Raw genomic sequence first — 5,797 nt, forward strand, 5'->3', positions numbered from 1 at the left:
ACCGACAAGAATTGTTACCAATTGTGCTATTCCCTTGGTACACATTTGAGTGATCATTGATCCATCTTCAACATCAGTCAAGGTACATTTGGTATAGTTCTTTTCTTCTTCCACTCACACATTTATTGCAATGATGCATAGGACAAGTTCTTATACCAACCCACTCTTCATCAAGAAAGACGACGACTCGACCTCCTACGTCACCAAGATCCACCTTTTCGGTGCACAACGAGCTTTGCATCAAGAACAACAAGCATTGAGCAACCGCATTGACAACCTTGCCACCGACTTGCGTCTCTCCGAGCAACGTACAAGAGAATACTTCGACAACAAGTTGGATGAACAAAAACAAGAGAACAATGCAAGAATGGATGAGATTCATGCCTTGTTGGTCAACCACTCTTCTACAACTTCATCCTATTCAAGGTGGAGCCGCTCGAGTCGACTCTCCGACGACACCATCTCCGGCTCAAGTACACCGACATCGAACACTCTACGTTGAGCAACGCGCCAAGACCGTCAAGCAAACCGCAATCCTCTACACGACACAGATCATCAAGAGCAAGTTCGAGTGCAAGAACATCAACATCGCCAAAATCAAGCTACCCTTGCGCAAGCATAAGAACGGAAATGTCTATGCCAACAAGAGGAAGAGCGAGCGCCAACACCAAGACAAATAAGATGCCGAGGCACAACGTCAAGAACAACAACGACGAGAAGCTCAAGCACTTGAGGCGTAATGTGCCCTCCGAGACACAAGTCACAACGGAGCCTCACGCAACCGGCATACTCATGAGCAAGAAGAAGTGCTTCACGAAGAAGTCCAAGAGAGGAACTATCAAGCATGATTGCATCGACAAGTTCCGCACGCTCCTCCACAAGTCCCACAAGCTCGACAAGAACCACAAATTCACCAAGAGCAACAAGATAATGGGAATCCTCCAAGGCAAGAGCAACACGAGGTTGACAACCCTCCACGTCAAGGGCGACATCATCCTCGGCCACAACACAATGGAGAGAAATGCTATGGCAAGCTCAAATTCACCATGCCCAAGTTCACCAGAAGCAACGATCCCGAATTGTACCTTTCATGGGCATTGAAGATCGGCAAGATCTTTTGTTTGCACAACTATGAGGAAGAGAAGGAGATCACCATGGTATCCCTTGAGTTCCAAGACTACATCCTCATTTGGTGGGAGAAAGTCAATGAGCGTCGTGAGGCAAGAGGTGAACCACCCATCACTACTTGGGTGCAAATGAAGGATGTCATGAGAGCATGTTTTGTGCCAACGTATTACAACCGCGACCTCTTCAAGAAATTGCAACTTCTCAAGCAAGGAACAAAAATCGTTGAAGAATACTACAAGGAAATGGAGATTGCCATGATTCGAGCAAATGTCACAGAAGATGATGAGCAAACTATGCCACGTTTCTTGAATGGACTCAATCACCCTATCAAGAAGATCACTGACTTCCAACCTTACTCCAACCTCATCGAGCTAGTGCACCAAGCCACCAAGGCGGAGCGACAAGTGCAAGATGACTTCAAGTATTCCAAATACTCTTCCAAGAGCTACGGCTTCTCCAACAACTAAGCTTCAACGACTCCAACGCCTACTACCTCGACCAAACCTCCTACAAGCAAGGACGACAAATCAAGTTACAAGAAAACTTCAACCACCTCAAGTCGTCCTCCTACTACAAGCAAATTCAAGCCGAGAGTTTCATCATCTACAACTCCACCGGATGAGACCGTCAAGACAATTTCCATCAAGTGCTTTACATGCAGAGGCCGAGGCCACAAGTCCTTTGAGTGTACCAACAAGCACACCATGATCCTCAACGACGACTAAACAAATGACTCCATGAGTGAAGAGGAAATGGAGGCCCTTGAGCAAGTGGCCATGCACCGAAGCACGAACAACATGAAGATGATCAAGTCTTTTTTGACGAAGATTCGAGCCCCGCTCTTGTTGTCTCCAAGGTCTTGACACTTCAACATCAACAAGATGAGGACCAAATATGCCATATCTTCCACACCAAGGTCGGCATCAATGGAAGGTCTATGAAGGTCATCATCGACGGAAGAAGTTGCCATAACTTGGCAAGTGAGGAACCATGCTCCAAGCTCCAATTGGTCAATATGAAGCACCCTCATCCCTACCAGGTCTAGTGGTTAAGCGACTCCGGCACTATTCAAGTGGAGCACATGGTGCAAGTTTCCTTCAAGATTGGAGCATATGAACACACTTTGGAGTGTGATGTTGTTCCTATGTCCGTTTGCCACCTCCTACTTAGACGACCATGGCAATCTGACCGAGGCGTCATCCACAACAGGCGAACAAACCACTATAGCTTCAACATGAAAGGAAAGGAGTATGTTCAACGACCTATGTCTCCAAGCCAAGTGATCGCCAACAAGCAAGCAACCCATCATGGAGATAATAGTGAGAGCGCGAACCACCAAAGAGATAGTGAGCGCCACAAGCCCAAATCGAGTGCCTCCATGATGAGCGACATGAAAAACTTAGTGCTATTTCCCTCAGAAGTGAGATGAGAGAAGTGTGTGAGAGCCCATCAAGTGTTATGCACTATGTCCTTTTATGCAAGGATGAGGCACCTAAAACTAACACCTCTCACAATCTACCTTTAGTGTTATCTTCTCTATTACAGGAATTCCAAGATGTATTGCCCGATGAGCTACCTCCAGGTCTACCTCCGCTTCGAGGCATCAAACACCGCATCGACCTCATCCCTAGAGCACCTTTTCCTAACAAGGCTCCCTACCGCGTCAACCCCGAGGAAACCAAGGAGATCCAATGGCAAGTACAACAACTCATCGATAGCGGCCATGTACAAGAAAGCTTGAGCCCATACGCCATCCCGATAATCCTTGTTCCCAAGAAATATGGTACATATCGCATGTGTTCTGATTGTCGTCCTATAAATGCTATCATTGTTAGATACCATTACCCCATTCCACGCTTAGACGACATGCTAGATGAGCTTAGCGGAGCTGCAATTTTCTCTAAGATTGACCTTAAAAGTGGCTACTATCAAATACGCATCCAAGAAGGTGATGAATGGAAAACCACATTTAAGACCAAGTTCGGCTTATATGAATGGCTTGTTATGCCAATGGGCTTATCCGAAGGACCCGGTACTTTCATGCGAGTCATGCATTTTGTTCTTAGGCCATACATTGATGTATTTGTTGTGGTCTATTTTGTCGATATTCTTATCTTTAGCAAATCTCTCAAAGATCATGTCACCCATCTTATAACCGTATTCAAAACCCTTAGGAAAGAGCACCTTTATGCCAATATGGACAAATACCTTTTCGGTGTTGATAAGCTTGTTTTCTTGGGTTTCGGTGTGTCTTCTAAGGGTGTTCATGTAGATGAATCTAAGATTGAAGCTATTAAAACTTGGCCCCAAACAACCAACTTGCAACAAGTGCGTAGTTTTCTTGGTTTAGCCGGTTTCTATCGTAGATTTGTGAAGGATTTTAGCACCATTGCTCTACCTTTACATGCTTTGAGTAAGAAAAATGCACCATTTGATTGGGGACCATCCCAAGATACCGCATTCGATGAGCTTAAGAATTTGCTTACACATGCTCCTTTGCTTGCTTTACCCAACTTTGATAAACCATTTGAGATACATTGCGATGCTAGAGGTTATGGAATAGGAGTGTTAGTGCAAGAGAAGCACCCTATAGCTTAATTTAGTGAAAATATTTACAGAGCGCAACTCAGTTACCCCATATATGACGAAGAGTTATATGCTTTAGTGAGAGTCTTGCATGTTTGGGAGCATTATCTCTGCCCTCATGAGTTCATTCTTCACACGGATCATGAAACACTTAAGTATCTTAAGGGTCAAACTAAGTTGGACAAGCTTCGTGCTAAGTGGAGTGAATTCATTGAGTCTTTCCCTTATGCCATCAAGTACATCAAAGGTAAAGAGAATGTTGTGGTGGATGCTCTTCCCGTAGATGCATGCTTGTTACCCAACTTGAATTGAATGTTATTGGCTTTGAGCACATAAAAGACTTGTATTCTGATAACCCACAAGTGTAGGGGATCGTTTGTAGACTTCTTCGATAAATAATAGTGTCAAACCCAACGAGGAGCTAAATGTAGAACAAATATTCCCTCAAGTTCTATCGACCAACGATACAACTCCACGCACACTTGAAGTTTGCTTTTACCGAAAACAAGTATGAAACTATTTTGCAAGGATAAAACTAGGGTACTTTGCGAGAATAAAAACTACAAATAAATTGCAATGTAATAAAAGTAGATAGCTTTTGTCAACAAGAAAGTCATTTGTCCCTAGGAATTTGATAACAAGTATCGGTAATCATTCTTGTAATTTTACATGAGGGAGAGGAATGAGCTAACATACTTTCTCTACTTGGATGATATGCACTTACGATTGTAACTATAGCAAGCGTCCGCAACTACTAAAGATCATTAAGGTCGTGAAACCCAACCATAGCATTAAGTATCAAGTCCTATTTATGCCATGCGCAACAACCCACCTACTCGGGTTTAAGCTTATGTCACTCTCGCAACCCACCATAAGCGAACCATGAACGTATTTCAACACCTTGCAGCGGGGGCCCCTCACGTTCGCACGAGACGGAGGGCACCGTAGGACAACACCATAAAGAAAATATACAATCATACCAACCAAGATCACGATTAACCCACAGGACAAAATGGATCTACTCAAACATCATAAGATAACCATGGATCATTGAGAAATAATATATGGAGTTGAGCACCATGTTTAAGTAGAGATTACAGTGGAGGGGAAGAGGTGTAACACCGCTGCATAGAGGGGGAGAGAGTTGGTATTAACGGTAGCAAGATTGTTGATGTAGATCGACGTCACAATCCTAGCCCCGATGGCACTCCAACCCCACCGAGAGAGAGGGGGAGAGAGCCCCCCTCCTTCTTCTTACTTGGCCTCCCCCCTCGATGGGAGGAGAGTTTCCCCTCTGGTCCATGGCCTCCATGGAGGCAGAGGGGAGGGAGCCCCTCCGAGATTGGATCTCCCTCTCTGTTCTCTTCTGTTTCGCGTTCCCCAGATCTAGCCCTTCACGGTTTCTTAAATTCCCAGAGATCCATAACTCCGATTGCACAAAAAAAGTTACATAATTTTTTCCATAAATTATCTTTCATGCACCAGAAGAAGGGCCCCAACTAACCATCGAGGAGAGCATAAGACACATGGGCTCGCCCTGGTGTATCTTGGGGCCTGCGGGCCCCCGTTTGCGTTGATTCCACCTCCCAAAAATCACATATATTCGAAAATAATTCTCCGTAAATTTTTATCGAGTTTGGACTTCATTTCATATGGATTTTCTGCGAAACAAAAAACATGCAAAAAACAGGAACTGGCACTGGGCATGGGATCAATAGGTTAGCCCAATAAATCATATAAAAAGTTACCAAAAATATGTGAAAGTTGTATAATATTGGCATGGAATAATAAAAAATTATAGATATGACGGAGACGTATTAGCATCCCCAAGCTTAATTCCTACACGTCCTCGAGTAGGTAAATGATAAAAAAAAGATAATTTTTGATGTGGAATGCTACCTAGCATAAACTCGATCATATGTCCAGTCACGGCATGAATATTAAGACACGAGTGATTCAAAGAAGTAGTCTATAATTTGACATAAAGACATCAATGCTCAGGCATCCCAACAAACAATCATGTCTTTCCAAATATCAACGCTAAAGAAAGTTATCCCTACAATATCATATAGTATTGTCATGC

At 43.8% G+C, this 5,797-nt stretch overlaps 1 pseudogene; it reads left to right on the top strand.

The window, feature by feature from the left end:
- Window positions 1–1,046: 1,046 nt before the first annotated feature.
- Window positions 1,047–2,366, top strand: LOC147990562 (uncharacterized; annotated as a pseudogene).
- Window positions 2,367–5,797: the final 3,431 nt, after the last annotated feature.

This window comes from Triticum urartu, chromosome 1A, assembly GCF_056163025.1.
Source record: "Triticum urartu cultivar PI428250 chromosome 1A, HENAU_Tu73, whole genome shotgun sequence".
In the NCBI taxonomy this organism is placed as follows: Eukaryota; Viridiplantae; Streptophyta; class Magnoliopsida; order Poales; family Poaceae; genus Triticum; species Triticum urartu.